Source organism: Danio rerio, chromosome 21 (assembly GCF_052040795.2).
Source record: "Danio rerio strain M-AB ecotype USA chromosome 21, GRCz13ab, whole genome shotgun sequence".
Taxonomy (NCBI): Eukaryota; Metazoa; Chordata; class Actinopteri; order Cypriniformes; family Danionidae; genus Danio; species Danio rerio.
The window spans coordinates 40728995-40749523 of NC_141041.1; the positions used below are offsets into that span (position 1 = coordinate 40728995).

Here is a 20529-nt window from a genome sequence, read left to right on the forward strand (position 1 = left end):
AGACATTTAAAACATGAATGTTTGTTTGTTGCTTTCAGGGTGTAAAGTGATTTTTTCCCCCTCATCGCTTTGGTAACTGATGATCCGAAGCATGACACCTGTTTATCCAAACATTTGGTCGGATGTGGAATATGTGATAATGAAATTAATCTGCGGTGACTTCGTTTAGTTGAGTGATTTCACAGTTGACATTATGCATGACGTTCATGCTAAATTGATTTAATAATATGGGCTGCCATCCACTAATTTGCCTTGATGAGATATCACTTCATTAAGGGGTGTGAAGTGCATCTGTGCAAATTAAGTATTTACATCCTCATTATAATTGCAGGGCTAAAGTTTCAAGCTGACCCTGTAAATAGGAATTATCTGTTCTACAGCAGATTGGCAAAGGAAATGCTGACAAATCGTGCTGCGAGATTGAGAACAATATATGATCATGTCTAGCAAGTACAGTAAGCGTTACTATTTATGTCTTATAAGGTTGTAACACATAAGCAATAAATAATGTATTAACATATTGTAACACCAAAAATGAGCCATTGTTTCATCATAATGCGTTTAAAAAAAAGCATAATAATAATAATAAATAATAATGAATAAATAAATGAAGTTCAGAAACAGTATACATTTTATAAATGTATTAAGCCTATACAGTATATTCTGAAAAAAATATATTAAAAGATGATTCATTGAATTAACTAATTTTTTTAAGGTAAGTGTTTGCAAACAATTTATTTGGGCTGAATTTAAACAAACAAATAAAGTTGAACATTGCTAAATTTAATTAGTTTTTTTTTTAAATCCAGGTGTCTCTGTGTCGCAGTAGCACAATCGCCTCCCACCAAGAAGGCTGCTGGTTCGAGCTTCGGCTGGGTCACTTGGCATTTCTGTGTGGTGCTTGCATGTTCTCCCCGTGTTTGCATGGGTTTCCTCTGAGTGCTCCAGTGTTCCCCACAAGTCTAAAGACATGCACTATAGGTAAATTGGGTAAGATAAATTGGCTTTAGTGTATGTATGTGAATGAGAGCGCATTTTCCAGTTATGGGTTGCAGCTGTAAGGGCATCCGCTATGTAAAACATTTGCTAGATAATTTGTCGATTCATTCCGCTGTGCAACCCCTGATGAATAAAGGGACTGTCAAAGGAAAATTAATGAATATATGTCGGAGAGAAGATTTTTTCAACACATTTTTAATAGTTTAATACCTCATTTCTAATAATTGATTTATTTTATTTTTGCCATGATGACTGTAAATATTTTACTGGATATTTTTTCAAGACACTTATATACAGCTTAAAGTGACATTTAAAGACTTAACTTGGTTAATTAGGTTAACTAGACAGGTTAGGGTAATTAGGCAAAGTTATTGTATAACGATGGTTTGTTCTGTAGATTATCGAGAAAAAAATATAGGTCAAAGAGGTTAATAATTTTGTCCCTAAAATGGTTTTTAAATAATTAAAACTCCTTTTATTGTATCTGAAATAAAACAAGTAAGACGTTTTTTCTGAGTAAAAAAAAATATTATCAAACACACTGTGAAAATTCCCTTGCTCTGTTAAATATCATATGGTAAATACTTTAAAAAGAAGTGGGGCTAAAAATTCTGACCTTAACTAATATATATATTGTTAAAAAATGTTTGGATGAAATGCCACTTGAAAAATTTATTTATTAACTATATATATATATATATATATATATATATATATATATATATATATATATATATATATATATATGTATACATACATATATATGAGCAATATCACACGAGTAGCAGTGCGATATGGCTGTATATCGGCACCAGTGTGATATTGCATTTATACTACAGTTTGACGGCATAATTGTGTATATAAAAACAAAATTAAGCATGGAGAGTCTCAAAAACCCTTTTGTATGAGGAACTACTTTTTATCCGAATTCAAATCATAAGCTGACAGTTAAACAGCTAAGCAAGCATCTTTTAAACTTTAGATCTTTAGTGTCTGCTTTTTGCTGGTTGTATGTGGGCAGAATAATATACAAAGGTCAAAGAGGCTTTACGGGTGCTAATATTACTTAAATATAATCATGGCTATCAGCCAATCAGATTCGAGACCCAGACAGAACTGTTGTATATATATATATATATATATATATATATATATATATATATATATATATATATATATATATATATATTCATTCATTTTCTTGTTGGCTTAGTCCCTTTATTAATCTGGGGTCGCCACAGCGGAATGAACTGCCAACTTATCCAGCACTTTATGCAGTGGATGCCCTTCCAGCCACAATCCATCCCTGGGAAACATCCACACACACACACTACGGACAATTTAGCCTACCCAATTCACCTTTACCGCATGCCTTTGGACTAGGGATAAACTGGAGCACCCGGAGGAAATCCACACGAATGCAGGGATAACATGCAAGTTTCTCACAGAAACGCCAACTAAGCCGAAGTTCAAACCAGTGACCTTATTGCTGTGAGGCGACAGCACTACCTACTGCGCCATATAGATGAAGTCGGAATTATTAGCCCCCATTTTAATTTTTTTTTCTAATTTTAAATATTTCACAAATAATGCTTAATAGTTTTAACATTTTCACTGTATGGACAATAATATTTTTTCTTCTGGAAGGAAAAAAAAAAGTCTTATTTGTTTTATTTTGGCTAGAATAAAAGCAGTTTTAGTTTTTTAAAACCCCTTTTAAGGTTGAAATTGTTAGCCCCTTTAAGCTAATTTTGTTTTCGATGGTCTTCAGAACAAACCATCGTTTGTAACGAGGAGTCTGACACAAAGGGATCCATTTGCAGTATATTTAATAACACAGTTTAATAACAAGCACACAGTATGCACTAGTGTACGAACTCACATCAAATGCAGTAATACAAGGTCTATAGACTGGCGGCTGGCAATTAGGGATCGTGATAGCAGGCGTGGGTCAGAGGCAGAGGTGTGGATCAAAGTCGAAGTACAATGCAAGGTTCGAGACAGGCGGCAGGCAAGGCAAGGAACAGTCCGGGTTATAACAAGGAGATCGGGCAAGGATAAGGTACGCTCAAAAATGTCAGCCAGGCAGAACAAGACTCCGCACTGGAGTGAGTGTTTGGGCTGCTTATATGTGTGTTAGGGTGATCAGTGTAATGTGCAGCAGGTGTGTTGCGATCAGTGTCTGAGGATGATGTAATGTTAATAGTCCGGTGATGATGACCTCTGCTGGCCAGCGAGGGGAATGACTGGGACCGAGTCGGTGACATCGTTATACAGTAACTTGCCTAATTACCCTAACCTGCCTAGTTAAGCTAATTAACCTAGTTAAGCCTTCAAATGTCACTTTAAGCTGTATAGAAGTGTCTTTAAAAATACCTAGTCAAATATTGTTTGCTGTCATCATGGCAAAGATAAAATAAATCAGTTTTTAGAAATGTGTTATTAAAACTATTATGTTTAGAAATGTGTTGAAAAAAATCTTCTCTCCATTTAAACATAAATTGGGGAAAAATAAACATGGAGGCTAAAAATTCTGATTTGTGATATATATATATATATATATCAGAGATCGCGTCAGACCTTTGTCATTGTCCATCATTTTGACGGAGAGGGTTGTAAAAATTCCGTCAAAACCTATAATTGAACGTCAATTAATTTGCATATTTTCGAATCGCTTTTTCCATTCATATTTTAATAATGACCTTGCACGACGAGCATATAGGCTAAATTATTCATTCATTTATTTGACAAATGAACAAAAACTCATATCTGCCTTACCTCATATCTTCCTCCTGCGTCGACCTGAACTGGGTGCTGGCCTGTGCGTAATCAAACACATCAAGAGAGACTGATGCAGAGGCAGTTGTCATTGAATTCTGTGTCTTTGTCTAGAAAAGTCAACTTCTCAAGACAGTTTTAAATTTGTTGTGGAAGCTGAAGCCACGTTCTGCTGCCAGACTGGAGAGTCCTTGCCAGAAGCGGCCCGGACTCTACAGACAGACTCGGGCCAGATATGGTTAACAGGAATCGGGACAGTGCTTTACAGCCGCATCACAAAGGCATGTGCGGGAGCGAGCTGTGGGCCATACTCTGCCCGGATAACAATCGCCGATGCCGAGTCGGAGCCGAAGGGCAGCCGAGATCGGGCCTGCTATCTGGGTAGCGCCACTTCAGACTGCGTTTTGTAGTTAGGAAACATTTCTACTATGGAAGTGATCAAAAGCTGGATTTTCTGAATGTGGGATTTCCCGGTCTTGCAAGCACTCGTTTCACCGGGAAAAATACTGCAGCACGCGCTCCTTCAGCACCAGGGGCGCGGCTTCAACCCTCTGCGTTCGGTAGTGCTCAGCTCACAACGCACTCCAAAGCACCTGACCTCCTTGTTGCCGCTTGGTTGGCCCGTAACAACAGCTGTCGGCGACTGAGGATTTTTGTCTGTTTGTTTTTTATCGTCCACTGCATCACTTACTCTTTTTTTTATACCTTTTTTATTAATATCGCAACTATTTGGCCGTTTAAAGAAACTTCTCACTCAGCTGCGGTGAGATTTTTGCAACTGTACACAGCGCAGCAGTGACAAAGAAGAGACAAAACAAGGGCAATCGCCACCAGCTGGACAGGAGTGGGAATAACAGCTACAAATTACAATAGATCACCCTCAGCATAATCTATCAAAATGACGGATTACCTTCAAATTTTTCCGTCACAGGTGAAAAAAATCTGTCAATGACGGAAAAACATGTTCATGTTCATGTATTTTTGTTGATTACATTTTTGTTGGCACACAATTTTCATATTAAATAGCCTTTGCATAAATAGGTGTTACCATTGAATGCATGTTCAATGTTTTTAAAATAATTGTTCTGTCACACAGAGAGTGAAAGTTGAGGAAATAACAACAGCTGGGAGAAGAGAGACTTATTTAAATAGTTATATAATTATACATAGTAATAATGTACTGTATACACACATCACTTATTAAAATATAAAAATAATCAAATGACAAATATCTTTCACTGTAAAGATTTGTTTATTGTATGACAGAAGAAGTGAAATCAAGTGTACAACCTTTGATAGTTTTGGTAAAAATAATTATGAAGAAGAAACAAGAGAAAATAAAACACTTTTGACAATACTTAAAAAAGTCAATTCACGAAAAAAAAAATCATAAAAAATCAAACAAATCACCTCAGCTCTACTCAACTTCTCAAATATTATTTTTGTTGCTGTTAACACACTCAAAATGACTTGAAGAGAGGCTGAATAAACAGTATCAGCTGGCACCGATGATTCCGTCCTTCATAAGTTCCTACCTTTATAACTTCTTGATTGGTTTGGTATTAAACAGAGATGAAACTGAGTTGAGAAGGAAATGACTTTCTGATGAACTGTAACTACTTCCTCCAAATGTTCCACTTACCCTGAGCTTGGCTTAAATGTTCATCTCAAAGTCTGAATGATGAAATAAACATAAAACATATGGATGATAAAGCCTCTGCTTCGCTTAATTGATGCTCCGTTCATCCTTGAAGTATCTGATTTAAACACCAAACAGGGTTGATGATTGGATCTCTGCTACTCTGCAAGAGTGAACATTAAAGTTGTTACAATCTTCACAATAGCAGTATATAGACACCTTAAGGAGTGACGAAAGATTTTAGTTCTCAGGTGTCAGATCTCTTCAAGATGTTCTGTAATTACATGCTTGTCTTATGTTTCATTTGAAGTCAACATGTTTCTATGGTAACTGAAGAGTGAAACAAATTACATAGCAGACGTTTGTTTTTCTGTCTTTCTCTTCCAAACAGCTAATAGCCTATCAGTCTGAATTCAACACAGTGTTGATTATCTGACAGTGACTGCAATGCATTGTTATAGTGGCAGAATTCATGTTTTTCAGTCTATTTCATACATTTTTAGCTAAGTTTATTGCTTACTCACTGGTCACTTTATTAGGTACACCTTACTAGTACAGGGTTGAACCCACTTTTGCCTAGATTCATAGATTCAACAAGATACTGGAAATATTCCTTAGAGATTTTGCTCCATGTTGATATGAAAGCATCACAGTTGCTGCAGATTTGTCAGCTGCACAACCATAATACAAATCTCCTGTTCCACCACATCTCAAAGGTGCTTTATTTGATTAAGTTCTGGTGACTGTGAAGGCCATTTGAGTACAGTGAATGCATTGTCATGTTCAAGAAATCAGTCTGAGATGATTCACACTTTGTAACTTTGTAACGTTATCCTGCTCGAAGTAGCCATCATAAGATGTGTACACTGCAGTCATGAAGGGATGGGTATGGTCAGCAACAATACTACAACAATAATAAGCTGTGGCATTGACATGATGCTTAATTGGGACTATTGTACCAAAGTGTGAGAAGAAAATATTCCCCACACCATTACACCAGCACCACCCGCCTAAACTATTGACACAAGGCAGGATGGATCCATGCTTTCATGGTGTTAACTCCAAATTCTGACCCTACCATTCGAATGTTACAACAGAAATTGAGACTCATCAGACCAGGCAATGTTTTACCAATCTTCTATTGTCCAATTTTGATGAGCCTGTCAAATTGTAGCCTCAGTAATCTGTTCTTAACTGACAGCAGTGCCACCAGGTGTTGTCTTCTGCTGCTGTAGCCCATCTGCCTCAAGGTTCGACGTGTTTTGTGTTCAGAGATGCTCTTCTCCATACCTCGGTTTGTGATGAGTGGTTATTTGAGTTACCGTTGCCTTTCTATCAGCTCGAACCAGTCTGACCATTCTCCTCTGGCATCAACGAGGCATTTGGGCCCACAGACCTGCCGCTCACTGGATATTTTGTCTTTTTCAAACCATTCTCTGTAAACCCTAGAGGTGGTTGTGCGTGAAAAACCTAGTAGATCAGCAGTTTCTGAAATACTCAGACCAGCCCATCTGGCACCAACAACCATGATATGTTCAAAGTCTATCAAATCACCTTTCTTCCCCCTTCTGATGCTCGATTTGAACTGTGACAGATCATTTAGTTGCTGCCAAGGCTGATTAGAAATTTGTGTTAACAAACAGTTGGACAGGTGTACCTTTTAAGTATATAATACTAACAATATTTTAGTACAAATATGTTTAATTTCTTTTTAACAATTTAGTGATGCTTATTTACTATTTAGTGATAGTTCATCTAAAATGTCAATTCTGTCATCATGTACTTACCTTCCAGTTGTTGCAACTGTGTAGTAGAAAAAAAAAAAAAACATATGTAAGTCAAAGGGTATACTGACATTTTTCAAATAACCTTTTTCATGTTAAACAGCAGAAACAAAGGTTTGTGACAAATGTTGGGTGAGCAAATGATGACTAAATCTATTGTCATACAGGCCCTAATTGTCCTATCCAGAGAACCAGGAAAATTCCCAGTAGGTTGGTCCATTTTTTGGCCATGAGGGAAATAAAAAACAGCTAGCTGCTTGCACTCTCAGCAGTCGCACTTTTTTCATTTATTCATTTATTTGATAGCCTCTCTTTTTATCTATTATTTTGTCATGCTCTTTTCATTTATTTTCTCGCTGCCCCATGAGCAAAATGCAGCCTGGAGCTTAATGATGACAGCGGCGCTTTAGTGAATATAAGAATTCAAATAATTATTCATTCATTCATGCATTTTCTTATCGGCTTAGTCCCTTTATTAATCCGGGGTCGCCACAGCAGAATGAACCGCCAACTTATCCAGCAAGTTTTGCGCAGCGGATATCAAATAATTTTTATAAATGAATATTACACCTGTTTAATGAAAATCAGATGATTCACTACATTAACAAAAATCTAAAAAGGGGAGAAAAAGTTTAAGCTATTAGTAAAAAATTAAAGAGTCTTGCATTTCAGTGCAATACTTATTTTTTATTCCAAACTCACTGGCACAACAGAACCATTGAGGTCCAGTGGTCAGCAAGGTTGCATTACAATGCCTCCGACCTCTCATAAACAATAATAATAATGATAATAATAATATATATATATATATATAATCTCATATATATATAATTTATTTATTCTTCATTTTTAGTGTTATATGACATAAAAGACTGGATACCTATAAGGAATTTTGCTCAGAATATATATTCAGATAATGCAGGAAAGGACATTGTGATGTTTTAAAGAATAGTGTTGGAGATTCAGTTACTCTTTAATGTTCTCATATTTTTTAAAAACATTTGGAGTTCCAAAGCAGCTGTTTCCTTGAAAAAGACGTGGTAGTGTCATTAGAAACTGAATTGGAAATTACCTTATTTTAACATAGTCAGGTGTAAACTGAGGTGGGCTGGTCTAAGGCTTGAAACTTTAGGGCTGAAAAGGAGTCTCACTCTGGCCCTGCTGTTATATACTGCATTGGTTTAATAAATTATATTGTTCAAAAAATTATAATGTGGGTGAAGCAGTGGCGCAGTAGGTAGTGCTGTCACCTCAAAGCAAGAAGGTCGCAGGGTTGCTGGTTCGAGTCTCGGCTCAGTTGGCGTTTTTGTGTGGATTTTGCATGGTCTCCCTGCGTTCGCGTAGGTTTTCTCCGGGTGCTCCGGTTTCCACCACAGTCCAAAGACATGCAGTGCAGGTGAATTGGGTAGGCTAAATTATCATTAGCCTAAATTAGCCTAAATTATAATTAAACTCAACAAAAGAGACAGATAAAGACATATCATTTTGTATTTTTGAGCTATAATATCAAAGAAAACAACATGAATTAATATCAAGCTCTGCATAAAATAAATTGTTTATCTTTCACCACAGAATCCACTGGGATTTTACATTCGCACAATTTACATGAAAACGAGGAAACAATGGTGCCTAAGGCTCATGGCCGTATCCATATACTGATTTCTTATTATTCAACTATGCCTACGTACCCAGATTTTCTTTATAGGACACCTTTACATCTCAAGACCCAGGACCTCTGCAAGGATTGAATACTTTGGCACAGACAAAATAACAGCACCATGACAGCAAGAAGGTTGCTGGTTTGAGCCTCGGCTGGGTCAAATGGCATTTCTGTGTGGAGTTTGCATGTTCTCCCCGCGTTCGCATGGGTTTCCTCCAGGTGCTCCGGTTTCCCTAACAATCCAAAGACATGCGGTACAAGTGAATTTGGTAGGCCTAATTGTCCGCAGTGTATGAGTGTTAATCAGTGTGCATGGATGTTTCCCAGAGATGTGTTGCAGCTGGAAGGGCATCCGCTGCATAAAACATATGCTGATAAGTCGGCAGTTCATTCCGCTGTGGCGACTCCACATTAATAAAAGAACTAAGCCGAAAATGAATAAATGACTGTTAAATAATATTGACAAATTACTTTTGATTGAACCATCTGTAAAATTTTCACTTTGTGCAGTTTCATATATTACAATCTCAGATGCTTCAATTAAAAGTGCATTTCTAAAAATGCTCATTAAGGCAAACGGATTTCAACATGACAAGCACAAGAAACTTCAGCCAATACCTGTCATGACATTATTGCTCAGCAAGTTGTGATTAGTCTTCCAATGCAACGGTAGCCTTGAGAGGTGAAATGTGTCTTATTCTATGGTGCAGCCGCCAAAACACTGTACTTGAGATAAGAAGCCTAATAAACACAAATAAGCACTTTTGAATGGCCTTGTGTGAAGTTTGAAAGGTCAACACTAAAAACTCAGTTGCACATTTACTTTAAAAGGTTTGGTCTTTTCTAAACTTTGAATCACTATTGGACATATTACTATTTGCACTTCGACAAGCATAAATGTTAAGAGAGCAGTCTTCTGTTGCCTAGCTGTTATTATTATTATTATTATTATTATTATTATTTTTACTATTATTAAGACAGAAAATTTTAATTCTTTTATCTGTGAGAGCCATGTGATTCTTGAAAAAAAAAAAAAACTATCACACTTTAAAGATTTTTCTTATAGGGGTCTTTCTTGGGACCTAAATAATTTTCCTTGTTTATCAATAACTTTTGCCATAACATTCCAAATGCTAAGAACCATTTGTTTGCAGCTGTCACTATTACTAATTACTGCTGTGCTTCATCAGTTTACAAGCACTTCATTATTTACAGTCTGCTTTTGACATTGTTTATTCCAGTTTGTGTCTACTAACACTTGTTTTAAACACTGACAAAACAAATGCAATTTTCTTTTCTTTACTGATTGTGTTATCAAGCCCATGGTTGTACTTTACTTGAGAGAGCTGAATTAACATTGTTGTATAACCGAAGCAGTTCTTGAGTTTTTCTCATTTAAATTGATACTAGATATTATGTTCAAATATTCTGTTATAGTTCAAAGGCTAAAAAAGTAAAACGTTTTTGAAATATAACTATAGCTTGGAACAATTTACAAAGCATTATAAAGGTATACAGTGTGGTAAAATAAAACATTATTCAATTATAAAAAAACAACAAAAAAAACAAAACAAAAAAACACGTCCAACATACAAAAAATACAATACAAAAATTGTTATATAAGAACAATGTTTTGACACACGAAGAAGGTACTAAGCTACTGAAATGTATTTAAAACTCACATCTAAGAGCCACATGCATTGCTCTGATGTGATTTTTAGCCCCAGACATTGACAGTTCTGTGAGTCTCTTCTATGAAATCTGATGTTTAGTTCTTAATTTCTAATGGATTCAGGTCAGGTGATTGGCCATTCTAGCAGCTTTATTTTGTTTGTCTGAAACCAGTCGAGAGTTCCTTGGCTGTGTTTGGGATCATCATCTTGCTGAAATGTCCATCTTGGTTTCATCTTCATCATCCAAATGTAGGTGTTGGGACTAATGCAACTATTCATTTACACTGCCATCTGACGAGGGTCACTTTTTAACTACTGAGAGATTTAGGCTGCTGTCTGGACTTTCCATGTCTTGTTTCACCTCCCTTTCTTCATGTGTTTAATACTTTTTCATTATGTAATTTAATTTCATTACAAAAAAACGCATCTCTGAACTATTTAGTTTTGTTTTCTTTGTATGTATGAATTACTTTACATGTTGCTGACATCTGGTTAAGATTTTAGGTCAGCAGCAGCTTTAAAAATATGTCTTCTCATTTAACCACTCCTTATATAAATACTGCATCCTGAGAACGGGGGTTTTGGATCTTACTAACAGCAGTATTTATCTTTATCATGAGCCCCATTTGTCTTCACAAGGCATCTTTGAAAAAAGGCTGTGGATATTATCCAAACATTTAAATCCAATGGGAAATAGGTTACTAAGATAATGTGCTGACACTAAATGGAAGCATAGGCAGTGAAAAACTTCTATTTAAATTCAAGCAGCTATAGGCTTCATTTATATATGTCACAAGAAAAAACAGTCTGAAAGTCTATTCCAGAACTCTATCCCAGATGAAGGAGCTGGATAAAATATATACTGCACTAATGTTAAAGGAAGGGGGGATGACATTAATTGCAACATTGTGGCTGTTGAGTCATTTGTTTACTGAGCTTTCAGTGCTGCAGTTCTGTTCTCATGCTTGATTTTCCTCTTCAACCTATTAACAGAATATCTTTTAACTTTGTTGTAAACAAATTTGGTAAAACATAAACTATTAACAAACGTGACACAATTTTAACACCTTGTTTTTCTTAGAGAACTTTTGTTTGTTAATCCATTAATTCAACTTTAATCCCAATAATTTGTAGACTTTTTTATATGGAGTTAAAAATATTAAAACCTTTACCTGAAAAGTTGTAAAGATGGTGTGCATTTTCTCTATATACATAGTTGACAATTGACGGTAAAAGAGTTGAAATCAATAACAAAGTTGACTAAGTTATAAGACCAAAAACATAAATAATGAAAATAAGACTTACTTCAGTATGCAAGAAACATAATTTAGATGCTCTGGGATGCATCGTCAGTGATGTATCCTGGGGTCATTGGGTGTTTCGAGTTTTTCAACATCAGGTACCCTTCACCCAGGTGACCCAGCTGAGATTCATCAGACGCCAGCTTGTGTTACAGTTGCCATTACTAACGAATCAGCCCATTTTATCTACAGCCATCTTGTGGCTTTCTCTGCAGCTTCACAAACAGACTTAATGGCCCTCTTCTTAGCTGCTACTGCTAGGCTTAGTCGGTCAAAGACTTTACAGAGTGTATGCCCTGCCAACCCTCTACAGACCACCTACATTGGCTCAAAGTGGGTTTTCCAGCCCCCTTTCTGTCACTTATCTACTAGGTCCTGGTACTTTGAGCCTTTCCTTTCATTAGCCTCTTCCATCCATTCCTCCCAGGACACTGTAAGTTCAAGCACAATCAACTGTCTTGTTGCCTCAGAAATGATAATTAAGTCTGTTTGGAGTGATGTTGTAACTATGTGCTGTGGGAACTTTAAAGGGTCACGAAACACCAAAACACATTTTTTGAGCTGTTGACAGTTTTATATGTGTCCCACACTGCTAAAAACACTATTAAGACACCTATATTTCACTAAAAAATGTAAATTGGTTGTTTTTGAGTTATTTCAAGCAAATTCGTACTTCTGGTTTGAAAATAATTTTTGAAGCTGCGTCACGGTCATGACATAATAGCCTGTATTCCAGCGTGCAGACTGGCCGTCTGTGCCAGAGTGAGTCTTTTTACGTTTTACAGTGTGATACATTAATGCATGAGTAAGGCTTGGTTCAAACCAATCAGCGCGCTCTATTGTGCAACTTCATTAATATTCATTACTATCACCGTGTTTTCAGGACAGAGACGCCACGTTGTGTTGGCAAAACAAGCGTGAAGTGTTGCTTTTATAGTTTGCTGCAGTTAAGTTTCGTTTTCATTTTCTCTCTGTGAGAGCTCAGAGTCACGTGTGGATTAACAGTGTACGCGACGCGCGACAACAATAACTTACGTGTCTAAGGAGGATTATTGTTTACCTGAGAGCTGTTCTCATCTGCAAACGCTAAGATCTGGATTCGTTTGTAGTATTCTCTTCATAAAGACGCGGCTCTAGTTGCTGGTGATTGTCTTGTCTCTACAGATTTGGTAAGTGAGCGACCAGTGCTCTTTGTTTAATCAGTTTGTTCGTATCTAACAAACTATTGTAAACACGTTAGCACCACAACCAAAACTTTAACCTCGTGTAGGGTTTTTACCGCATTTAGTGACCGGAATAACACACGCGGCTTTCTGACACTACCTGTCGTGTGCATCTAAGTTTCTGGGAAATGCGGAGGTTTTTTTTCTCTCATTCGCCGTGCGGTATAAAACATTGCATGAAAAATACATGCTTAGAGCAGCTCCTCGAATCAAATATCTCGTGTGTCGCGAGGGGCATGAATGAATTCCCTGAATGAAAGAGCCAAACTGCAGTTAAAGTCCACCATTTAATAATTTGGCAAATAATTCGACTACAGATGTCCATGTAGGTTAAACACCATCATTTTCTCCTGTATGTGTGTGTGTGTGTGTGTGTGTGTGTGTGTGTGTGTGTGTGTGTGTGTGTGTGTGTGTGTGTGTGTGTGTGTGTATTTTGACTCTGAAACTCGCGCGTGCCCAAATAGACACTCCCACACCATCCCACTTTTCTTCCTCCGACACTCCCGCTATTCTGGGCAAGACAATACCTACCAGAGATGATGGCATTACATATGCCTCCTGTCACCGCCTTCAGTACTTGGTCATGCCGCCAACGGTGGCACCCTTCCGCCAGGGCCTTTTGACAGCTACTCAATAGGTGTTAATAAAGGTGATAATTCTTATCTTATTTGTATACTCCATGGTAACGTGTTTTTTTTTTTAATATATATATATATATCTGCTCCGTCTACACCACCTAAACCCAACCTGCTTGTTGTTTAAGTCCCTCCCACTAGAAGGTCAGCCAATCTACTTGCGGTGTAATCCCTCCCAACTGGAGGTCTCCGGGCTGCAGTGATACCTACTTGGCCCAATAGGGTTTTTGAGCATTTCTGGGGAAAAAACTGTTCTGCTCAGCAACAGAGCAGCTTCCATACCAGACTGTGACGCAGTTGGTCAGGATGCTTTGTTATGTGCAGTGGTAGAAGTTCACCAAGACGGCTGATGAAAGTTGATTCTTCTTAAGTTGGCTTTAAAAAAAATAGGCGCTGGTGAGCCTTCCTTACCAGGCTGGAGGTGTTGGTGGTCCAGGAATGGTCCTTTGCAATGTGGGTCCCCAGGAACTTGAAGGATGTGACAGGCTCAAAGGTATTTCTGAGAAATTGGCTGTACATCTGACTGGCCTCACAACCAAGAGACCGCATGGTTTCCGCATGATTCACTTCTCTGCTGATGAGAGGTTTGTTCGCTGCATAGGCATTCAGCTCAAAGTCAAGACCTGTATGCAGAGGTGCAGTGTAATGCAGAAAATAGTACTTAAAGGAACCAATCATGCGAGTAAACACAGTCAATATACCATGTGAACAAGTCCAACATGAAAAATAAACAAAAGATAAGGTATCCTGCTAAACAGGGATAGAGGTACAGACAGGAACAGATTAGCTCTGGGTGTTAGACTGGTCTCCACGCCAGTCCTGAACACAGACAGAGAGCACATCAAAAACAACAACGAACTGACACGAGACAAGAGACGCTCTGTCAAATTAAAAGCATGAAGACTGTCTTTATAGATATTATAATGGACTACTAGCTTCGTCTTTCTCCACATACCCTAAGCTTTTCTGCACTGTCTTTTCATCATTTGTACTTCTGGCGACCTTGTCCAAGATTTCTTATATATATATATATATATATATATATATATATATATATATATATATATATATATATATATATATATATATATATATATATATATTGTTGTTTAATCCAATTTGTTCTGCCTTTTGATTGGATGACAAATGTCCTGAAGGCTTTAAATTTGACAAAGTGTTCATTAATAAAGAAATAATTAAATAAATAAGTTGGCATTTGATGTCCATTGCAATAGATGCGGTCAGAAAGGATTCATTTTGATTACTACTATGGAATAAAAGTAAACTCTAATACAAAATATATATATATATATATATATATATATATATATATATATATATATATATATATATATATATATATATATATATATATATATATATTCATAATTCACTCTATGTTGCATTATTAATTCATCACACCGATAATGCTGTTACTGTATGAAGTGGAAACTCTGTAATATACATCAAACACTCACATTTTCCTTACAACATGCCGCTTGATGTTTCAGATCCAGTTCTGTGTATTTTTCAACCTCTCCAGCATTACAGCTGACAAAAGTGTATGCGTGTGTGCGCGTCTTTTATCTTACACAGTCAAATATTCACTTTAAACACAATTAGCTGGTATTTTATGTAATCAAGTGTAATTAATTTGAGTATATTGAACAATTCAGGAGAAATCTGACCAAGCCATTACATTTAATTAACATTTAAACCGGGCTGTCACTTCTGCACAGAACTACTTAATTAGCAACAAATTAGGCCAAAGCGCTGTAAAGAAATCATCTAAGTGAGCTGAAAAGGAAGTACAGGAACCCACTCTCCAAACAGTCAGTCAAAATGAATAGTCGTCGAATACATGCTACAATTATGATAATAAAGGAGTTCGGCAGCACATGCTACAATTATAATAATAATAAAGGAAATGTGAATGGGGTTTGCGTGGCAAATCGACGGGGTACAAAATGGTACTAAACTGGGCAATAGCACTGGAAAGGTAAGAAATGGTGGTTGCTAAGATGTTGCTAGACGGTTGCTAGGGTGTTCTGAGTGGTTGCTAGGTGGTTGCTAGGGTGTTCTGAGTCGTTGCTAAGTGGTTGCTAAGGTGTTGCTAGGCGGTTGCTAGGGTGTTCTGAGTGGTTGCTAGGAGGTTGCTAAGGTGTTGCTAGGTGGTTGCTAAGGTGTCCTAAGTGGTTGATAGGTGGTTGCTAAGGTGTTGCTAGGTGGTTGCTAGGGTGTCCTGAGTGGTTTCTAGGTGGTTGCTAAGGTGTTGCTAGGCGGTTGCTAGGGTGTCCTGAGTGGTTGCTAGGTGGTTGCTAAGGTGTTGCTAGGGTGTCCTGAGTGGTTGCTAAGTGGTTGCTAAGGTGTTGCTAGGCGGTTGCTAGGGTGTTCTGAGTGGTTGCTAGGTGGTTGCTAAGGTGTTGCTAGGTGGTTGCTAAGGTGTTCTAAGTGGTTGCTAGGTGGTTGCTAAGGTGCTGCTAGGCGGTTGCTAGGTGGTTGCTAGGCGGTTGCTAAGGTAATTTGGGTGGTTGCTAGGCAGTTGCTAGGGTACCCTGGATGGTTACTAGGCAAGCCTCACATACATGCCTGATGAAATATTTATACTTAGTAAGCATTTCTAGCAAGTTACAGTACATGGCTAGTCAATATTAGCATGTAGCTAGTCACTGCTAGCATGTGTAGCATATAGGAAGTTCCGTTTGCTAGCATGAGTCAAACGAGCCAATCCCCAAGTCTCTACGATGTTCCGATGCTGAGATATAGCTGTTGATGAACGGTTGCTAGGGTACTCTGTTTTGTTGCTATGGGTGAGGTTGCAGAGTGAACTTGAATGTGGTTGGCTGTCCAAGTCAAATGAGCCAACCCCCAAGTCAATAGGACACTGCTAAGCAAAGATATGCATGTAGGCCAGTTATAATGGCAGTCTATGGGACCAGTTTGGGGGCGTGGCTTGTGAGCTTCATTATCATATTGAGATGCTCATTGGTTGTCTGAGTCCCATGAGCCAACCCCTAAGTCTATAGGACACTGCTATGCAAAGATATGCATGTAGGCCAGTTATAATGGCAGTCTATGGGATCAATTTGGGGGCGTGGCTTGTGAGCTTCATTATCATATAGTGATGCTGATTGGTTGCCTGAGTCAAATGAGCCCGCCCCCATGTCTCTATGACACTCCTATGTAATGTTATAGATGTGTGACCTTTATAATGGAAGTCAATGGGATGTGCAATGGGACGTCCCACCCCATGTTAAGTCAATGGGGCAGTTATTAAGGGTCTTTAAATGGTTTGGGGGGGCGTGGCTTGTGAGCTTCAAAATCATATTGAGATGCTGATTGGTTGCCTCAGTCAAATAAGCCAACCCCTAAGTCTATGACACTGCTATGTAATGTGATTGACATGTGAGTCAAGAAATGAATGGGAGTCAATGGGCAATGTAAAGTCAATGGGGACCCCTTTGGGACGTCCTAGCACCCCAGGGGTACAACTTATACCCCCTTTTGGGGTATGTTCTTATACAGGCTGCAACCCCCTACAGATGTTGCGAATCCCATATTTCTACGAATTTCACACTTGGCGCTATAACGCTTCAAAGGTCGTCCCATTTCGCGGGGGCGTTAGTGCTCTTCTAGAAAAATGAATGGGAGTCAATGGGGCCCATGTAAGTCAATGGGAAAACTTTGGGACGTCCTAGAGCCCCAGGGGTGCAACTTATACCCCCTTCCGGGGTATGTTCTCACTTAGGCTGCAACCCCCTACAGATGTTGTGAATCCCATATTTCTAGGAAATTCATACTCGGCGCTGTGATTCGTCAAAGTTCGGCTCAATGTTAAGTCTATGGGGCCAAAAAACCCCCCACCCCTTATAAAAGTCATAGCACACCATTCCCGATAAGACCGCACGATTTGACCCTACTTTCAAGGGTCTGGGACGAAAGCTGCGGGACTAGTTACGCACCGAAAAATGGGACGGAAGAAGGAAGAAGAAGAAAAAAATAATAATAAGCAAAAGAGCATAGTAAGAATGGACTTTGCCTATGGCAAACCCCATTAATAACAATGCAGTCTGGAAATGCAGTACAGTTAAATGGGATTCATGTGAGGTCTAAATCACAATTAGAACCTCCTATCATGCGTGATAAATATTCATGACTAATGCGTCGGCTTCAGTAATTATTGGTTGACAATGCCGAGGTTGGGTTCACCGGCGCAACCACAGTTACTGATGCTTTAATTGTCAGGGAAGAATTTTGACAAGGTTTTATCTCTCTTGCTGACTTTCGGAATGGCTTAGTCTGCACTATTTTCCTCAAGTCTGTCTTGAGTCAAACTTTAAGTTATTTGCATTCTGAAGAGTATGGATTGTGGGCGGTTGCGGAGTTCTTGCCATTTACCTCTTGGAAGTAGAAAAAAGTGGCGCTTTCAAACCCTTTAAAAGAAAACAAGCAAAACAAGTAGTCTGGGTGTACTGCAAGCTGCTTAGGATGAAAGTGTCTACTTAATGATTACTTTCTAAAAGTGATCAAGTGGCACCTACAGTCATTGTAGTTTAATATTGTCTGCGTCATTAAGCCTGTTGCTGGGTGTAATTCAGGAGGATTGCATGTGGGCTAATAATAGATTCGGCACTGTATTACCTTTGCAAGCCTTTGAGCCGTCAATGACATGCTGCTGTATAGCGAGCACGAATCCTATCTGTTCCATAATCTATTCTAGCCATTAGTGCCACTCATGAAATCATTCCCCTTGTGGCGTTACCATGGTTGCCAGTCCTCGACATAGAACATGTTAACAGTTGTCACCTTTACACACCTACTTTTTTATTATTACCTTAAAGTCATAGGGCATTTTGGAATAGTTTGAGGATTACTTTTACTCACAGAAAATAATATAAGTGTATATTGTACAGTCTGTGCTTATTATCACTGAATAAACCCAGACAGGGAGTTTATAGTGAGTCAGTTTTTATTTTTGTTTTGTGATGATAATACATTTTCTCAAGCAATAAACGTTAATAACTATATAAAATATTGATTTAAGGTGAAATTTGTCAACTTATTACACTTGGCTAGCATAGGAATTAATCTTTCATGTTAATATTTGTACATGTCTACTTATAAAAAATTAAACAAAACTATACTAAAATGTGGCGACCCACTGGCGCAGTAGGTAGTGCTGTCTCCTCACAGCAAGAAGGTCGCTGGGTCGCTGGTTTGAACCTTGGCTCATTTGGCTTTCTGTGGAGTTTGCATGTTTCTCCCTGTGTGCGCGTGGGTTTCCTCCAGGTGCTCCGGTTTCCCCCACAGTCCAAAGACATGCGGTACAGGTGTATTTAGTTGGCTAAATTGTCCATAGTGTTTGTATGTGTGTGTGGATCTTTCCCAGAGACGGGTTGCAGCTGAAAAGGCATCCGCTGCGAAAAAAAAAAAACGTGCTGGATAAGTTGGCGGTTCATTCCGCTGTGGCAACCCCGGATTAATAAAGGGAATTAGCCGACAAGAAAATGAATGAATCAACAAAACTAAAATGATTATTGACATATTTTTAAAATTTATATATATATATATATATATATATATATATATATACAAATTCATACAGCCTATGTTTGTATAACAAAGAAAGTAAACAATCATAAATTAGGTAAACAAACAAAAATGAATAAATAAAAAAATATATAATTTGCTGTTAAGATGCAAGTCTTTTGTTAAATATTTATAATTAAATTGTTTAAACAAAATGATAAATTGGTAAGAAATGTAAATAATAAAAATCATTTATTACTACTACTACTAATAATAATAATAATAACACTAATAATAATAATAAATCATATTCACTCAATAATTTGCCGATCCGATGTTTTTTTTTTTTTTTTTTTTTGTTAAATACATACAAAACAAAATTGGCAAAACAAATATAATATTGTTAATTATTATTATTATTATTATTATTAATATTATTAATAACTCTATTCACTAATTTATTGATTTAATATGTTATTTTTTGGTTAAAACATTTTAAAAATGGGTAAACAAAATTCAAAATCTGTAAAAAATGTAAATAATAATAATAATAATATTAATGATAAAATAATAATAATAATATTCACGCATTATTTTGATGACCAGAAAGGTTTTATTTTTCTTTTTTTAAATACATATCTAGTAAACAAAGGTATACATCAGTAAAATCAAATCCATATATATATATATATATATATATATATATATATATATATATATATATATATATATATATATATATATATATATATATAATATTAATATTAATAATTTTCATAATTTGCTGATCAGAAACTGTTTTTAAAATACATATAAGGTAAACAAATTACAATTTACAAGTAAAAAATTACATAAATATAACAATGATTATTATTGTCATTATTATGATTAATAATAATAATAATAATTCATATTCACGCATTCATTTGCTGATTATATATATATATATATATATATATATATATATATATATATATATATATATATATATATATATTATATATATATATATATATTTTTTTTTTTTTTTAAATACTGACATAAAATTATAACATGTATTGTATATAAAATAACAATTATTTGGCCTAAAATAAATTCACAATGGAGAATAGTACAGAGTACACCTCAAACTAGTTTGATTGTGTTATGAGTCTTAATTAAAATAATTTAGTAAAAATGCGTGTCAAAGGATCACCTTTAAATAAAGTGTAACCAACATTCATTTCAGAAACTGGCCCTCGTCCACTCTTTTTTTTTTCTTTTCTCAAGTTTATTGGTTCAATAAGGGTTGCAACTCAATTCATAAAT

At 36.8% G+C, this 20529-nt stretch overlaps 2 protein-coding genes across 2 annotated transcripts in view; one reads left to right on the top strand and one right to left on the bottom strand.

Annotated features, from left to right (window-relative positions):
* Nucleotides 1-20529, bottom strand: part of LOC147838928 (uncharacterized) — a 619529-nt gene that overhangs the window by 15331 nt on the left and 583669 nt on the right. The gene's annotated exons all lie outside the window — the stretch shown is intronic.
* LOC147838929 (uncharacterized) overlaps nucleotides 1-20529 on the top strand; it is a 188234-nt gene that overhangs the window by 15331 nt on the left and 152374 nt on the right. The window lies entirely within an intron of this gene.